The 19,886-nt window shown below is 49.9% G+C and overlaps 1 long non-coding RNA gene across 1 annotated transcript; it reads right to left on the bottom strand.

Moving 5' to 3' along the window:
• Positions 1-771: 771 nt before the first annotated feature.
• On the bottom strand, positions 772-13,740 carry LOC142710269 (uncharacterized). Its single transcript, XR_012869346.1, has 3 exons — positions 13,687-13,740; positions 1,472-1,610; positions 772-1,353 (listed from the first exon to the last, which is right to left on the bottom strand). It is a non-coding gene; the product is annotated as an uncharacterized LOC142710269 (long non-coding RNA).
• Positions 13,741-19,886: the final 6,146 nt, after the last annotated feature.

Genomic DNA, 19,886 nt, shown 5'->3' with positions numbered 1-19,886 from the left:
TTCCATTTTTTTATTTTACGGGCCGTGCTCCTATACTTTATAATGGGAGCACGGCTCGGGAAAACGACCGGCTGCCCGTGCTCATCTCCTGAAATACTCTGTACTGCCTTAAACTCTGTGGACAGGTCAGGATCCTGTTTCTTTTAAATGCTGCTGGGGAACCCGCTCTTTCCACTATATAAGACTGCGCTACAGTGCAGCATTTAAAAGAAACAGGATCATGACCTGTCCACAGAGTTTAAGGCAGCACAGAGTATTTCAGGAGAGGAGCGTGCAGATTCTGTGCTGCTGAGAACTCTGTTCTTACCATTACGTAGCTCAGTCTGTTACCTCTCCTCCACTCCTGTCCTCAATAACACCTTCACATGATTGGCAAGTCACCACGTAATGGTAAGAGCAGAGTTCACAGCAGCACAGAGTATTTCAGGAGAGGAGCGTGCCGATTCTGTGCTGCTGTGAACTCTGCTCTTCCCATTACGTAGCTCTCATTTCTCTTAGGTATCAGTGAAGGCTCCGTGATGGTACTGGTCCATCCTCCAGACATGTAGGGACATCTGTTGGGGGATAGAGAGTCACCAGAAGTCTTCTTCACTACTGGACTATCCTGGATATCGAGATGGAACATACAAGAGAATCAAAATGAACAGGAAGTTCTTAGTAAACATTTTGATCGTATAAGCCAACCTGCTTCCTCATGGCGACTTCTTTTAAGTGGGTCCCTACTCTATTAGGTGCCGCACCACATGGCAACCAGTGCCACCGCAACACCCCGCCTGCAGAGGGAGCAACACAGTCCCCAGGCTAAGACACCTTATGTTGTAGCCCACAGATCAGTCCATAGTAATGCATCCAAAGGATAACTGAATGTAACCACCACCAGGTAACTCAGTCCAGGTATAGAACAGGTGAATGATAGGTTATTAACCCCTTAATGAACAGCCTATTTTCGGTTTTTTCAATTTTCGTTTTTACCTCCCACCATTCCAAAAATCATAACTTTTGTAATGCGTGTCCACCGCGGACTGTTTAGGAAGGTGGAAGCAGCATTAGGGGGGCAGTCAAAATGCTAGGGGGCGCTATCATTGTATTAAAATAAATATCTATGCACCAGAGAAGATTTGTTACAGCATTTATATTTACAAATCAATTATGATGACGTGATCTTTTGCGTTTTATATAATATTGTCCGTAGGATAAAAAGATAAGAGAAAGGACATATACATGAGTCCCGGATTATTTTACCTCCCCGGTAAGAAGGTAGATTATCTCCAGGGTGACGTTCAGTATCTTCTCCGTTATGTGTCCCTTATCCATCACAAAGAACAATGACGTGTAGATGGTTCCGAATGAGATCTACAAATAAAGAGATGATAACTAGATGATATAATTATGAAATGTTAAAGGGACACTCCGGCCAAAACTAACCTCTCCCATGTGCTGCATTCTGGTATTCCATGTGTCGGTCTCTCACCTGTTATTTATCTCTATATATCAGACCGGGATGGTTGCTTAGCAACAGTGTGAATCCGGCTCGGTGACTACTTTCTCTACTTGGGTCTCCGGAGATCTATGTGTCACCCGTCACAGGCTTCAGCAGTTTCTGTACCGCACTAGTTATACACAGGGGGAAACAGAAACTTCTATCATCAACTGCCACTGATACTTAGACAGGTTCCTGTCACACAGGTGTAGAAGAATATAGTGCAGCCTCCCAGTCTGTATACTTATGGTTTCTCAGCTTATTTAGAAGAATATAGAGAGAATAATAATCACAGTGTCCCCCAGCATAAAGAAATTATATGGTCTTTAGCTGGTCATGTGATTGATAGCAAAGCAGAGAGGAAGAGAAAGCTGGGGAAATCTAAGAATCAAGACGGAGGCTTATTTTAAAGCACGGACAAGGCAGGAGTTCAAAAAGTAAGTACAGTATACATAAAAGAAGTGTAGAGTGATATATACAGTCAGGTGGCGGGTGCAGACATGGAAAGTTGTGCTTCCACTGGAGCTCTTCTTTAATTTTTAGTTCTGTGTCTCTTGGCAGTAAGGAGAAAATACAGCATGTGGGAGGTGAGAGACAATACTATATGGATAAAAGTACGTGAACACCCCCCCCTAATTATTGAGCTTCACGCATTGAGCTGTTTCAGCTTCACGCATTGCAAACAGGTGCATAAAATCAAGCCCACAGCCGTGCAATCTCCAGAGAAACATTGCTAGTAGTATGGGTCGTACTGAAGAGATCAGTGGCTTTAAACGTGGCGCAGAACAAGAACTGTGTGTCAGGAGCTTCATGAAATGGATTTCCTTAGATCCCCCTGCACAATGCCAGGCGTCAGCTGGAGAGGTGTAAAGCACGTCGTTCTCTAGAGTGATGAATCACGTCTTGTTATCTGGTAGTCTGATGGGTGATGAGTTGTTCTATGAGTTTGTTGTGTAGGGACTCGTGTGGCCTGCACAAAGGACCATCCAACACCTTTGGGATGAATTATAACACGGGTTGCGAGCAAAACCTACTCATCCAGTATCAGTGCTTGTCTGTGGGAATTTGTGCCCATTCAGTCAAAAAAAGCATCTGTGAGGTCACACTCCAAAATCTTGTGGAAAGCCTTCCCAGAAGAGTAGAGACTGTTAAAGCCGCAAGAGGGCAATGATCGAGAACGAGGGTTCATATGGCAGTAAAACTTCTACCGATGGCAAAATGATGGCATAACCCAACGATATGCCATCACTTTGTGTGATGATAATATTCCGTTACTTCTTCAGTGGAGATCCGCACAGTAACAGCCAATATCCTATGGCCTTCCTCTATCAGAAGTTTAGTCCAGATGGGCCTGAGCTGTCTATACGTGTCTGCAGGAACATGATCAAAAGATGGTCTCTTGGTTATGGCCATGTCAACTTCCAGCAGACGGTGAGTAATGGTCATTACATTGTGATATGTACCCGGTAATGTAATAAGTGGTGAAATATGACACCCGGACCCCACACCGATCAGCTGTTCGGGCTGCCTCCGGGCACCGGATATTATGCTGGGCATGCAGTGCTTCATACACTGTATAGCGGCCGTGCTGCAGACCTGCAGCTCTAGTCACATTTACGGCCGCTATACTGTGAGCCATCTGCTTCCGGAACGGACCCCCATCAATGATATACCGATGACCTATCCTATAGAAAGGTCATCAGTATGAAAAACCGCCCCCTGCCCGGACAACCCCTTTAATTCTGGAGCACTGAACTCTCTTTAGCCGTGGGAACCTTCCAGTATTACACTTGGAGATCTCTGACCAAAAATGGAGCCAACTCAACGTTCTGTAAACAAGTCAACTTTATGGTCCAGTCAGGTAATGTCCTTGTCAGAGGTTATAATGTTGTCGGTCATTATAATGCCTGAACAGAAGAGGCTGGACGCAGCTGCAGGCTTAAGGGAAGCCGACATGACCGTCCTGGTAGGGAAAGGGTTAATGTTACGAGGTCAGGGAAAGTTGAAGGAGCTGAAGGAGGGACGGGGAGGAGTTAAGGGGGGCGGGGGGGCCGTTACTGCGCTTCCCGCTGTTTCTCGGCATTGAGCCGGAAGCAGCGGGAGGAGTAACACACATTAAGCAAAGCTCCCCGTTGCCCGGTGTTTTAGTAATGGCAGAGGCCCTGATTTTAGAGCGGCTGCGCGCCGCTGCTGTGCACCACGGTCCCGGATGGATGGAGGAGACCGTGGCTGCATTAACGCGGATCCCGGACGCCGTTTCGCCACGTCGGGCACGGCGTTCGGGGTCTGTTGTAAGGGACAGGCTCCCCTCCCCCGGCCCCCCTACGAGCATGGCTATGGCGGCGGGGGGGGAGTCGGCAACAACCGCTCCTGCGCTGGGCAGGCAGAGAGCGGTGGCAGGGGTGACGGCGATGCAGGCTGTGTCGACCCGTCCCTCTCGGCGGTCCCGACCTCCAGAGCGCCTGAGTCCGGAGGTAGTCCCGCGGACACGGCGTCGCAGAGGGAGCCCGATCCCGGACGCTGCAGGCCAGGCAGCTGGGAGGACCGCCCCTTCCCAGGCCCTGCGTCCTGGCAGGAATCCCAGGCCGCGACGGGGTCCGGCGGTAAGCAGGGAGTCGCAGGCTGGGCTCCCTGTCACCCCTCCCCCATCAGATGGAAGATGTCGAGAGCAAGGTACGGCCGCCCCGCATGGTGATGTTCCGGCCAGGGGGCAGGCTTCGTCAGGATCGTCTAGGCGGACGACTAGATCTGCAGCGACGTCGAGGCAACAGGTCCGGTCGGAAGTCTGGGTCCCGGCGGTCGGGCGGCAGGTTGCCGGCCCATCGGTCAGCGCGTCCTCATCCCCTTTCCGAAGAGGTCGTTGGGAGGGACAGTCGTCGGCGAGAGAAGAACTGGAGGAAGGTGAACTGGACGTCTATCGTCGAGGTCAGGATGGTCCGGCTGACGGGAACACAGCGCCTGTGCAGCCCGGTGAGTGTATAACTCCATTATTGTCTTATCCAGCGATTTTTATGTCGGGTGTCGGCGGGGGGGCTGCTAGCATAGCATCGGGGGCCGGTAGTGGCGCGGGCGGACGCGACGGAGCGGGTTTGGCAGATTTAGTGGGTTGCTTACGGGAGCTGGTGGGGCGCCTGGATAGGGCCGCGGCGCCGGTAGTAACGGAAGTGTCCCCTGCGGTAGTTTGGGAAGGCCCCAGGGAAGTGGGATCGTTGCAGGCGCGTCCTGTGGTGGCGGTTAGAGAGGCGGTCGCGGTGTCGGTGCAGACTGAGGCACAGAAGGACGGCGATCGAGTGCGCATGGACGATCGTGCTCGGGGGGAGGTGTATGTTTGTTTTGAGGGTCCGTTGGGGGCGCATTTAAAGCAGGAGGTGCGTGATCGGATCTGGAAAGATGAATATGTTGAAATTTTTTCTCTCTTGCCGCTGGCTAAATTCAATTTGGATAAGGGCAAGCGGGATGAGAGTAAAAAGGACGAGGAGGAACGGCGGCGGTATAGGCTTATCCCGCAGACGTTCGTTAATTGGTCGCAGGCGTTCGCCATATTGGCTAGTGTGATAGGGGAAAAGGCGCCGGAAAATTGTTCGGCGTTATTTTGTTATTTTGATGCTATTGGGGAGGCTCATAGGGCGTATGGGGGTCAGGCGTGGCTGCGATATGATGAGCAATTCCGTCAGCGGAAGGCGGTTCGGCCGGCGATTCGGTGGGACCAGAAGGATATTGCTCTCTGGTTACGGGTTACGGCTCCGGTTAGGCAGCCCTTTCCCGGGAGCGGTGGCCAGGGAGGCCAGACTAGTCAGAGTGGACCAAGCGGCGGGGGAAAGGCGGGGTTTTGCTGGCAATTCAATGAAGGCCAGTGCAAGTTTGGGGCCACGTGCAAGTTCAAGCACGTGTGCTCCGAGTGTAATGGTGCATCACACGGGGCGGCAAAATGTCTGCGGAAAAAGAGGTCCGGGAACCAGCACGGGGCTGGTCAAGGGGGTGTCGCCGGTGAGGGTGGAAAGGATGGCCCCTTATCTAAATGAGTATCCGGATAGGGCGGCAGCTAAGTTGCTTTATGAAGGGTTTAGTGTTGGTTTTGTTATTCCTCCGCCTCCTTATGAGGTTCCGGTTACGCGGAGAAATTTAAAATCGGCTTACTTGCATGCGGAAGTCGTGTCGGAAAAGTTGTTAAAAGAAGTTTCGTTGGGGCGCATGTCGGGGCCATTTGTGGAGTCGCCGGTGAAAGATTTAGTTGTGTCCCCTTTGGGTATTGTCCCTAAACGCGAGCCCGGAAAGTTTCGTTTGATTCAACATTTATCGTATCCCAAAGGTTCGTCGGTAAATGACGGGATTGATCACGAGTTGTGTTCCGTAGTTTATACCTCATTCGATAAGGCGGTGGGGTTAGTGCGGGCTGCGGGTCCGGGGGCGCTGCTAGCAAAAACCGACATCGAGGCGGCGTTCAGGTTGTTGCCGGTCCATCCAGAAAGCCAACGGCTGTTGGGTTGTTTTTGGAATGGGGCCTTTTACGTGGATCGGTGCCTTCCGATGGGGTGTTCTCTTTCTTGTGCATACTTCGAGGCGTTTAGTAGCTTCGTGGAGTGGGTAACGAGGGGAGTATCCGGGGTCGATTCGTTGATCCATTACTTAGATGATTTTTTGTGCGTTGGCCCGGGGGGTTCGCCGGTTTGCGGTAACTTGCTTCATGCCCTGCAGAAGGTGGCGAGGGATTTTGGGATCCCTTTGGCGCCGGAAAAAACGGAGGGCCCGGTAGCGACGATTTCTTTCTTGGGAATCGAAATTGACTCGGTGGCAATGGAGTGTCGGCTCCCGGCGGATAAGTTGGGTGCTTTGAGGCTGGAGGTGCGACGGGCTTGTAGAAGGAAGAAAATGTCGCTGAGGGAGCTTCAGTCGCTGCTGGGGAAGTTGAATTTCGCCTGCCGGATTATGCCGATGGGGAGGGTGTTTGGTAGAAGGTTGGCGGCGGCAACGGCGGGAGTGCGGGCGCCGCATCATTTTGTGAGGCTCAAGGAGGAGCACCGAGCTGATCTTCAGGTTTGGGATGACTTCTTGGGCCAGTACAATGGTCGCTCGCTATGGATGGCCCCAGCGCAGGATACGAGTGATCTGAATATTTTCACGGATGCGGCTGGGGCGGGTGGCTTTGGAGCTTACGGGGGAGGTCCGTGGTGCGCAGGTCAATGGCCGGCTAGCTGGGTGTCCAGTGGATTGACGCGGAATCTGGCCCTGCTCGAGCTGTTTCCCATCGTGGTGGCGGCTACCATTTGGGGGGACAGGCTCAGGGATAAGAAGGTCCGTTTTTACTGCGACAACATGGGGGTGGTGCTTGCCATTAGTAACATCACGGCGTCCTCTCCTCCGGTAGTTCAATTGTTGCGACATTTAGTGTTGGTGTGTTTGTCGCTGAACGCGTGGGTGGTGGCGGTGCATGTCCCGGGTGTACGGAATTGTGTTGCTGATGCTCTTTCTCGCTCGCAGTGGGACCGGTTTCGGCAATTGGCCCCGGGAGCGGAACGTCTCGGTTTGGCGTGTCCGGATCATCTATGGGATCTGGTATCGGTCCCGTAGAGCAGCTGTTACAAAGGTCTTTGGCGCGCACGACGTGGAGGGCTTATGCTGCTTGTTGGAGGCAGTGGGAGGAGTGGGTAAGAGAGTTGGGTGATGTCAATACGGATAGAGACAGGTTGGTGGCACTTTTGTATTGGTTAGGGGATGCCTGGGAGGGGGGGTTTTCAGTAGCGAAGGTGAACCGGTTTATATCCGCGGTGGCGTTTGGGCTTAAGTTGCGGGGCTTGCGGGATGTATCGAAGGAATTTCTGGTATCGCAGGCTTTGAAGGGGTTGCGCAGAGGTAGGGTGGAGGCGGATAGTAGAAGGCCGGTGTCGTTTGCTTTGCTGGGCTTGTTGGGCGGTTCATTGGCATCGGTATGTCGTTCTTCAGATGAAATGGATTTGTTTCGGTTGGCTTTCTCGTTGGCGTTCTTCGGAGCATTTAGAATAGGTGAGTTGGTGTCGCCAAGTACTAAACAGGCAGGGGGGCTGAGATCTGGGGAGGTGAGCCTTTTTGCAGATCGGTTGGAGGTATGGTTGCGTAGATCAAAAACTGACCAATTAGGGAAGGGAAAACTGATAGTTTTGTTCGCTCTCCCGGGGTCGGTCATGTGCCCAGTAGAGTGCATGCGGGGTTTTACAAAAAACAGGGGGTCTCCAGATTTGCCTTTGTTACGTCATGTGGACGGGTCGTTCTTGTCCAGGTTTCAGTTTGGAGCTGTTTTTAAAAAATGTTTGACGGCGGTTGGGGTTGCGGCAGGCTCATATTCATCTCATTCCTTCCGGATTGGCGCAGCAACGGAAGCAGGGCGCTGGGGGTTGGATGATGAGGGGGTGAGGCGTATTGGTCGTTGGGAGTCTAAAAGGTTTAAGTCCTATGTCCGCCCCCATATGTTGTAATTTTGTTGTTTATGCTTGCAAATGTTATATGGTGGTGCCTAACTGTGTTTTCCGTTTCAGATTCGCCTCCTTGTCTGGTGTGGTTGATGGGTCATTCGTACGTGCACTGGGGGGCTTTGAGGGCGGACGTCCGCCCGGATGGTCGCCAGTTGCGCATTCCGCGACAGGATGCGGTTGTGCATTGGCTGGGGTTTAGAGGTATGTCGTGGAACAGGGTGTTGGCGGAATTCCAGACATATGTGCGGCTTGATAGGGTTCCGGAGGTTTTAGTGTTGCACGTGGGTGGGAATGACTTAGGAGTCCGCCCTTTTCGTGAGTTGGTGCGGGATATCAAACATGATTTGTTGTGTTTGTGGGTATCTTATCCCAAGTTGGTGGTAGTGTGGTCGGACATAGTCCCAAGGAAGCATTGGCGGTTAGCTAGATCGGTGGAGAGAGTCAATAAGGCTCGGATAAAAGTTAACCGGGCGGTGTCCCGTTTTGTGGCAAAGAACGGGGGCATTTGCGTGAGGCATAGGGATTTGGAGTCAGGATTGGGGAATTTCTGGAGGAGTGACGGGGTTCATCTGACCGAGGTTGGCATTGATATTTGGAGCTTGGCTATAGCAGAAGGCATAGAAAGGGCGGTGGTGGTGTGGAGGAACTCACAGGCTTAAGGTGGTCAAGGCCTGTTTCGCGGTGGCGGGGGGAGTCCTTGAGGCCAGTCAGTACAAAATGGTGGGGGGGTCGCATCGGGGGTATGCGTCCCCCAAAAAAGGTACATGGTTGAAGACTTCATCGGGTGTTATCCCTTTGAAGTGGTCTTCTGGTAGAAGGTATGTCACTTGAAGGCTTCATCGGGTGTTATCCCTTTGAAGTGGACTTCTAGTGGTCGGTATATCACTTGAGGGCTTCATCGGGTGTTATCCCCTTGAAGTGGACTTCTAGTGGTTGGAGCCATCTGCAGAGGTGAACGGTGCTTCCGAGCTGGTTTACGGCTGGAGGTAATTAGTGGTTTGCAGATGGCTAATTCGGTGTGTTCTTGAAAGGAACATCTGAAGGGGCTTCAAGGACTTCCTCTGCTCGGGTTAATGTTAACGTTTAATTGTTATTTATGATTCTGACCCATGTTGGGTCATGTGAATTATTAGGAGGAATTCTCTGGTGGATTCCTAACTAGTTATCCGAATGTTTCGGATTTAAATTGTTTTTATAAAACTGTGAAATTAATAAACGGCTGCTGTGGCCATTTCACATCCAACCTCGGTGTCATGTGTCGTTACTAAATGGGGGTGGGGGATAGTATGGTTTAAGGTTAACACACGACTCTACCTAGGCAGGTCAAGAAGAGGCTGGACGCAGCTGCAGGCTTAAGGGAAGCCGACATGACCGTCCTGGTAGGGAAAGGGTTAATGTTACGAGGTCAGGGAAAGTTGAAGGAGCTGAAGGAGGGACGGGGAGGAGTTAAGGGGGGCGGGGGGGCCGTTACTGCGCTTCCCGCTGTTTCTCGGCATTGAGCCGGAAGCAGCGGGAGGAGTAACACACATTAAGCAAAGCTCCCACCCTCCCACCCTTGTTTTGTTACTCCTTAGGTCTTATGTACGTCTGTCTATGAGCGTTTTGTTTTATTTTGTGTGCTTATTTAACATGTTTTTCTTTTTTCCGGAGTAGGTTCTGTTGTCATGGCAGCTGGCGGGGGGAGTCCTTGAGGCCAGTCAGTACAAAATGGTGGGGGGGTCGCATCGGGGGTATGCGTCCCCCAAAAAAGGTACATGGTTGAAGACTTCATCGGGTGTTATCCCTTTGAAGTGGTCTTCTGGTAGAAGGTATGTCACTTGAAGGCTTCATCGGGTGTTATCCCTTTGAAGTGGACTTCTAGTGGTCGGTATATCACTTGAGGGCTTCATCGGGTGTTATCCCCTTGAAGTGGACTTCTAGTGGTTGGAGCCATCTGCAGAGGTGAACGGTGCTTCCGAGCTGGTTTACGGCTGGAGGTAATTAGTGGTTTGCAGATGGCTAATTCGGTGTGTTCTTGAAAGGAACATCTGAAGGGGCTTCAAGGACTTCCTCTGCTCGGGTTAATGTTAACGTTTAATTGTTATTTATGATTCTGACCCATGTTGGGTCATGTGAATTATTAGGAGGAATTCTCTGGTGGATTCCTAACTAGTTATCCGAATGTTTCGGATTTAAATTGTTTTTATAAAACTGTGAAATTAATAAACGGCTGCTGTGGCCATTTCACATCCAACCTCGGTGTCATGTGTCGTTACTAAATGGGGGTGGGGGATAGTATGGTTTAAGGTTAACACACGACTCTACCTAGGCAGGTCATGAAGTGTCCACATCTCACCTGACCCAGCTCCTCTCCAGACACTGATACCTTCAACATGCTCAGAACTGACGCTGTGCCGAGAAAATCCTGACAATCCACCAAAAACTTTCACCAAATATTTTTTATCAATGCCAGATTAGGGGCCGTTCACATATGACCGTTGCTCCTGTCAGTTTCCCTCCGGCGTGTTGCAGAACAGCCGGAGTGAAACTGATGCTAGAATGGATCCCATAGCTTTCTATGTGATCTGTCCTGGCACAGGGAACACCAGTTGTGGCTCCGTACAATGATAGACCAGTGCAGGAACCAGGATCCAAAAACGTTACCTGCAGCGTTTTTTGGTCTGGCTCCCAGGATGTCCGGCGCCGTATCCTATCTATTTTAACAGTGGCCTGATGAACACCAGGTGCTGCCGCATCCACCTACCAGCAGCACACGGCGGAAAGGCGGCCGGGGGTATGTCCCGCTGTCAACTGTATCTGCATCCTCAGGACGCAGATAGAGTTGAACCCAATTCTGAAGAAGGGAACCATCAGCTCCCTGCTTCAGAATTAGTTCAGAGCGGAGAAGCAGAGGGAGCTCCTCCGCTTGCTGAGGACTCTCTGGCCACAGCGCTACCTATGGGGAAGCCCTTGACGTCACTGTCCATATATGGACAGTGACGTCAGTGGCTACTGATTGGGCGGAATCCCCGTTGCCGATGATCTTGGCTCCTAGAGGAAACCACTGAGGTTAATGTCCATATTTGGACATTGACGTCAGGGATCTCCTCCTGGAGCGGAATCCCTGGCCAGAGTTGGCAAGGCGATTCCACTCAAGGAGTAGACACTGACGTCACTGTCCATATATGGACAGTGGCGTCAGGGGGTCCTTCTTGAGGCAATCCCCGGCCACAGCATTGGTAATGCTGTGGCCGGGGATTCCGTTTAGGGAGTGACCCCTGACGCCACTGTCGATATATGCTAGAGGGAGCTTGAGTGGCGCTATCTACAGGAGAAGGGGGGTAGCGCTATATGTATCCGGTGCTATCTACAGGGGGGCGCTGTGTGGCACAATCTACAGTGGGCGCTGTGTGGCGTTATCTACAGGGGGGTGTGGCATTATATACAGAGCGGGTGTGGCATTTTCAGACCCTAGACGACCTTTTTGGTGGACCATTGTGGTAAAAACTGATGTTAAAAACGGATGACAACTAACGACAACTGATGGTTTTGTAGTAAAAATTGTGAAAAAGTCTGATGCAACTGATACATTTTTGAATCGGTTTTTACATCAGTTGTAATCACTTGAGACAAAAAAACTGATGATGATGCAATTGATATATTCAAACAATGTAACAGTGGCCATCAGCTGTTAATCAACTGTTATGGGGGACTTTGACTGTTGCTGTTATGTGGGCACTGTGACTGTCACTGTTATGGGAGCACTATGGCTGTCACTTTCCTGGGGGAGAGTCGGTTGTCCCTGTTATGGAGGACTTTGACAGTTACAGTGCCCACATAACAGCAACAGTCAAAGTCCTCCATAACAGGGACAACCAACTCTCCCCCAGAACAGTGACAGCCATAGTGCTCCCATAACAGTAACAGTCACAGTGCCCACATAACAGCAACAGTCAATGTTATGGGAGCACTTTGGCTGTCACTGTTCTGGTAGAAAGGTGGCTGTCACTGTTCTGGGGGCCCTTGACTGTTGCTGTCATGTGGGCACTGTGACCGTCACTGTAAGGGTATGTGCACACGACCTATTTTCAGACGTAATGGAGGCGTTTTATGCCTCAAATTACGCCTGAAAAGACGGCTCCAATACGTCGGCAAACATCTGCCCATTGCCTGCAATGGGTTATACGATGTTCTGTTCCCACGAGGTGTCATTTTACGTGTCATTGTCAAAAGACGGCACGTAAAATTACGCCCGCGTCAAAGAAGTGCAGGACACTTCTTCGGACGTATTTGGAGCTGTTTTTCAATGACTCCAATGAAGAAAAGCTCCAATTACGTCCGTAAAAGACGCCGCGAAAAACGCGAGTTCATGCAAAAACGTCTGAAATTCAGGAGCTGTTGTTTTCTGAAAACAGCACCGTAATTTCAGACGTATTTTGCTCTGTCGTGTGAACATACCCTTAGGGTATGTTCACATGGTCTATTTTCGGCCGTTTTTTCGGCCCTAAACGGCCGAAAAGCGGCCGACAGATCGGAAGCAGAAACGTTGATTTCAAAACGGCGTTCTGTTTCGACAGAGCGTTTTTCGAGGCGTTTTTTTTACGTGTAAAAAACGGCCGCGAAAAACAAGTGCAGGTCACTTCTTGGGAGTTTTTGGAGCCGTTTTTCATTGACTCTAGCGAAAAAAAGTTCCAAAAACGGCCGTAAAAAACGCATCGAAAAACGCAGCGAAAATCGCGAGTGGCTTAAAGAACGTCTGAAGATCAGGAGGAAAACAGCTCCTGATTTTCAGACGTTTTTTGAACCACTCGTATTTTTCGCTGTTTTTCGCTGTGTTTTTGTGGACGTTCTTGGAGCTGTTTTCAATAGAGTCAATGAAAAACGGCTCCAAAAACGTCCCAAGAAGTGACCTGCACTTCTTTTGACGAGCCGTCATTTTACGCGCCGTATTTTGACAGTGACGCGTAAAATTACACCTTGTCTGAACAGAACATCGTAAAACCCATTGCAAGCCACGGGCAGATGTTTGTAGGCGTAATGGAGACGGTTTTTCAGGCGTAAATCGAGGCGTAAGGCTGGGTTCACACAGAGTTTTTTGCAGGCGGAATATCTGCCTCAAAATTCCGTTTGGAAGTTTAAGGCAGATTTTCCTCTCCCTGCACGCCGATTTTCACAGCGTTTTTCGCCCGCAGCCATTGAGCGCCGCAGGCATAAAACGCCGCGAAATATGCTTCCTCTGCCTCCCATTGAAGTCAATGGGAGGTCAGAGGCGTAAACACCCGAAGATAGGGCATGTCGCTTCTTTTTCCCGTGAAATCAATGGGAGGCACTTTCGAACTGTTTTTGATGAGTTTTTTGGCGCGGTTTCCGCGTCTAAAAACTCGGAAAAAAAACTCTGTGTGAACATAGCCTAAAAATTACACCTGTGAATTACGTCTGAAAATAGGTCGTGTGAACATACCCTTATGGCTACACTGGTGTTACCACGGTTACATAGGAGAGGGGGGTGTCACAGAGGCTCTGAAAAAAGATCAAATATCTGTTTTATATCTCCAAAAAGTGTGAGGTTTGATTCTGGAACATGTAAATGGTAATAATATAATAATGTTATGTCACAGCGCCACCTGGTGGCCATAGTACAGATTGCGTTCATCATCCGCCTGATTAGCATTTTAGTAAAAATCTCACATACAAAGAAGCTGAATATGTTTATACTACGCGCATCATGCGTCACACACTGACACGTAATAAACGGACAGGAAAGATTCTGACTGTAAATACCTGAATGATTGCCTCGCTTCACCCAGAAGTCATAAACGTCACTTCCTGTTTGTGTGTTCCAGACATTTTTCTCCGGGTACTCAGATGGCCTACCAAGACAGTTGCCACAGTGACCACACGAGGCCGCTGTTGCTACTGCACATCTTTTGTGCTGTCTGCATCATATAAAACTAGGTCTATAAATTCCCTGCAGTATTGCTATATTATTCATTAAAATATACAATATCGGAATAATTTGAAAGTAAAAAGTTCCCCGCGGTGACCACACGATGGCGCGCTGCTGCTCCTTGTATCACTAGGCTGCTGGCATTACATTGAATTTAGTGAGCATTTCCCAGCATTAACCACATAATGGCGCTATTACTTCATGCATGAAAGTAAACAGTTCCCCGCGGTGACCACACGATGGCGCGCTGCTGCTCCTTGTATCACTAGGCTGCCTGCATTACATTGAATTTAGTGAGCATTTCACAGCATTGACCACATAATGGCGCTATTACTTCATCCATGAAAGTAAACAGTTCCCCGCGGTGACCACACCGTGGCGCTTTACATTATACTTTGTAAGTTTTTTCCTGCAGCGCATCATCTATAGAGGCTGTTCCACTTGCATTATATAACTAGACGAGACACTAGAGTCTGCTCAGGGGCGTAACTAGGAAAGACTGTGCCCCATAGCAAACTCTTGGCCGCCCCCCCCCTCGGGTGTCACAAGCAGCCCCCCTTATAAATAGTGCCCCCTGTAGAATGTGCCATACAGCCCCCCTGTAGACAGTGCTATATAGCCCCTCCTATAGACAGTGTCACCCCATTTGTAGATAGCACCCCCACCTCCCCCTTGTAGAATGCCATAAACCCCCCACTGTACATAGTGCCACACAGCCCCCCTTAGTAGAAAGTGCAGCACACCACCCCCCTTAGCAGATAGTGCCACACACAGACACCTGTAGATAGAGCCACAGCCCTCCCCTTGTAAATAGTGCCACACAGCCCCCCTTGTGTATAGTGCCACACAGCTCTCCCCCTTGTGTATAGTGCCAAACAGCCCCCTTTGTGTATAGTGCCACACAGCTCTCCCCCTTTGTGTATAGTGCCACACAGCCCCTCTTGTGTATAGTGCCACACAGCCCCCTTTGTGTATAGTGCCACACAGCTCTCCCCCTTGTGTATAGTGCCACACAGCTCTCCCCCTTGTGTATAGTGCCACACAGCCCCCTTTGTGTATAGTGCCAAAAAAGCCCCCTTTGTGTATAGTGCCACACAGCCCCCTTTGTGTATAGTGCCACACAGCCCCCCTTTGTGTATAGTGCCACACAGCCCCCCTTTGTGTATAGTGCCACACATCTCTCCCCCTTGTGTATAGTGCCACACAGCTCTCCCCCTTGTGTATAGTGCCACACAGCTCTCCCCCTTGTGTATAGTGCCACAAAGCAATGGCACATCCGAGAAAGTTGTATCAGCCAGGGAGATGTCACTCAAACATGGAAAGGTGGGTTTGGAGGCAGGACTATGTGACTCGTGAGGATATCGGCACCGCCCCATGACCCTCTAATGAGTAATTAGCATATAGTGTGCGTCGTTTTAAAAGTGGATTTTAAGGATTTTGCTGCATCTGAAAAAAACATACAGCGGAATATTGTCAGATCATGTATTACCGCATGGTGACGGTTCAAGGGGTTAAAACTACCAGACAGGTTCCCATGAAATATACAATGAACTGAGAAAAGAGAAACCAGAGACTGCTCGTCCAATAACCAGGCAATTACACCCAGCACTCCACTATATACACCCAGCACTCCACTATATACACCCAGCACTCCACTATATACACCCAGCACTCCACTATATACACCCAGCACTCCACTATATACACCCAGCACTCCACTATATACACCCAGCACTCCACTATATACACCCAGCACTCCACTATATACACCCAGCATTCCACCATATACACCCAGCACCCCGCCATATACACCCAGCACTCCGCCATATACACCCAGCACTCCGCCATATACACCCAGCACTCCGCCATATACACCCAGCACCCCGCCATATACACCCAGCACCCCGCCATATACACCCAGCACCCCGCCATATACACCCAGCACTCCGCCATATACACCCAGCACTCCGCCATATACACCCAGCACTCCGCCATATACTACCAGCACTCCGCCATATACACCCAGCACTCCGCCATATACACCCAGCACTCCGCCATATACACCCAGCACTCCGCCATATACACCCAGCACTCCGCCATATACACCCAGCACTCCGCCATATACACCCAGCACTCCGCTATATACACCCAGCACTCCGCTATATACACCCAGCACTCCACTATATACACCCAGCACTCCACTATATACACCCAGCACTCCACTATATACACCCAGCACTCCACTATATACACCCAGCACTCCACTATATACACCCAGCACTCCACTATATACACCCAGCACTCCACTATATACACCCAGCATTCCACCATATACACCCAGCACCCCGCCATATACACCCAGCACTCCGCCATATACACCCAGCACTCCGCCATATACACCCAGCACTCCGCCATATACACCCAGCACCCCGCCATATACACCCAGCACCCCGCCATATACACCCAGCACCCCGCCATATACACCCAGCACTCCGCCATATACACCCAGCACTCCGCCATATACACCCAGCACTCCGCCATATACTACCAGCACTCCGCCATATACACCCAGCACTCCGCCATATACACCCAGCACTCCGCCATATACACCCAGCACTCCGCCATATACACCCAGCACTCCGCCATATACACCCAGCACTCCGCCATATACACCCAGCACTCCGCTATATACACCCAGCACTCCGCTATATACACCCAGCACTCCGCTATATACACCCAGCAATACACTATATACACCCAGCTCTCCACTATATACACCCAGCAATACACTATATACACCCAGCACTCCACTATATACACCCAGCACTCCACTATATACACCCAGCTCTCCACTATATACACCCAGCTCTCCACCATATACACCCAGCACTCCACTATATACACCAGCACTCCACTATATACACCCAGCAATACACTATATACACCCAGCACTCCACTATATACACCCAGCACTCCACTATATACACCCAGCACTCCACTATATACACCCAGCACTCCACTATATACACCCAGCAATCCACTATATACACCCAGCACTCCACTATATACACCCAGCACTCCACTATATACACCCAGCACTCCACTATATACACCCAGCACTCCACTATATACACCCAGCACTCCACTATATACACCCAGCACTCCACTATATACACCCAGCACTCCACTATATACACCCAGCACTCCACTATATACACCCAGCACTCCACTATATACACCCAGCACTCCACTATATACACCCAGCACTCCACTATATACACCCAGCTCTACACTATATACACCCAGCACTCCACTATGTACACCCAGCAATGCTCTATATACACCCAGCACTCCACTATATACACCCAGCACTCCACTATATACACCCAGCAATATACCATATACACCCAGCACTCCACTATATACACCCAGCTCTACACTATATACACCCAGCACTCCACTATATACACCCAGCTCTACACTATATACACCCAGCACTCCACTATATACACCCAGCACTCCACTATATACACCCAGCACTCCACTATATACACCCAGCACTCCACTATATACACCCAGCACTCCACTATATACACCCAGCACTCCACTATATACACCCAGCACTCCACTATATACACCCAGCACTCCACTATATACACCCAGCACTCCACTATATACACCCAGCACTCCACTATATACACCCAGCACTCCACTATATACACCCAGCACTCCACTATATACACCCAGCTCTACACTATATACACCCAGCACTCCACTATGTACACCCAGCAATGCTCTATATACACCCAGCACTCCACTATATACACCCAGCACTCCACTATATACACCCAGCACTCCACTATATACACCCAGCACTCCACTATATACACCCAGCACTCCACTATATACACCCAGCACTCCACTATATACACCCAGCTCTACACTATATACACCCAGCTCTACACCATATACACCCAGCTCTCCACCATATACACCCAGCTCTCCACCATATACACCCAGCACTCCACCATACACACCCAGCACTCCACCATATACACCCAGCACTCCACCATATACACCCAGCACTCCACCATATACACCCAGCAATACACTATATACACCCAGCACTCCACTATATACACCCAGCACTCCACTATATACACCCAGCACTACACTATATACACCCAGCACGACACTATATACACCCAGCACGACACTATATACACCCAGCACGACACTATATACACCCAGCACTACACTATATACACCCAGCACTCCACCATATACACCCAGCACTCCACCATATACACCCAGCACTCCACCATATACACCCAGCACTCCACCATATACACCCAGCACTCCACCATATACACCCAGCACTCCACCATATACACCCAGCACTCCACTATATACACCAGCAATACACTATATACACCCAGCAATACACTATATACACCCAGCACTCCACCATATACACCCAGCACTCCACCATATACACCCAGCACTCCACCATATACACCCAGCACTCCACTATATACACCCAGCACTCCACTATATACACCAGCACTCCACTATATACACCAGCACTCCACTATATACACCCAGCACTCCACTATATACACCCAGCACTCCACTATATACACCCAGCACTCCACTATATACACCCAGCACTCCACTATATACACCCAGCACTCCACTATATACACCCAGCACTCCACTATATACACCCAGCACTCCACTATATACACCCAGCACTCCACTATATACACCCAGCACTCCACTATATACACCCAGCACTCCACTATATACACCCAGCTCTCCACTATATACACCCAGCAATCCACTATATACACCCAGCACTCCACTATATACACCCAGCACTCCACTATATACACCCAGCTCTCCACTATATACACCCAGCACTCCACTATATACACCCAGCAATACACTATATACACCCAGCACTCCACTATATACACCCAGCACTCCACTATATACACCCAGCTCTTCACTATATACACCCAGCTCTCCACCATATACACCCAGCACTCCACCATATACACCCAGCACTCCACCATATACACCAGCAATACACTATATACACCCAGCAATACACTATATACACCCAGCACTCCACTATATACACCCAGCACTCCACTATATACACCCAGCACTCCACTATATACACCCAGCACTCCACTATATACACCCAGCACTCCACTATATACACCCAGCACTCCACTATATACACCCAGCACTCCACTATATACACCCAGCACTCCACTATATACACCCAGCACTCCACTATATACACCCAGCACTCCACTATATACACCCAGCACTCCACTATATACACCCAGCACTCCACTATATACACCCAGCACTCCACTATATACACCCAGCACTCCACTATATACACCCAGCACTCCACTATATACACCCAGCACTCCACTATATACACCCAGCACTCCACTATATACACCCAGCACTCCACCATATACACCCAGCACTCCACCATATACACCCAGCACTCCACCATATACACCCAGCACTCCACTATATACACCCAGCACTCCACTATATACACCCAGCAATACACTATATACACCCAGCAATACACTATATACACCCAGCACTCCACCATATACACCCAGCACTCCACCATATACACCCAGCAATCCACCATATACACCCAGCACTCCACTATATACACCCAGCACTCCACTATATACACCCAGCACTCCACTATATACACCCAGCACTCCACTATATACACCCAGCACTCCACTATATACACCCAGCTCTCCACTATATACACCCAGCTCTCCACTATATACACCCAGCAATACAGTATATACACCCAGCACTCCACTATATACACCCAGCACTCCATTATATACACCCAGCACTCCACTATATACACCCAGCTCTCCACTATATACACCCAGCACTCCACTATATACACCCAGCACTCCACTATATACACCCAGCAATACACTATATACACCCAGCACTCCACTATATACACCCAGAA

Source organism: Rhinoderma darwinii, unplaced genomic scaffold (assembly GCF_050947455.1).
Source record: "Rhinoderma darwinii isolate aRhiDar2 unplaced genomic scaffold, aRhiDar2.hap1 Scaffold_423, whole genome shotgun sequence".
In the NCBI taxonomy this organism is placed as follows: domain Eukaryota; kingdom Metazoa; phylum Chordata; class Amphibia; order Anura; family Rhinodermatidae; genus Rhinoderma; species Rhinoderma darwinii.
This window is presented reverse-complemented; position numbering and strand designations above follow the sequence as displayed.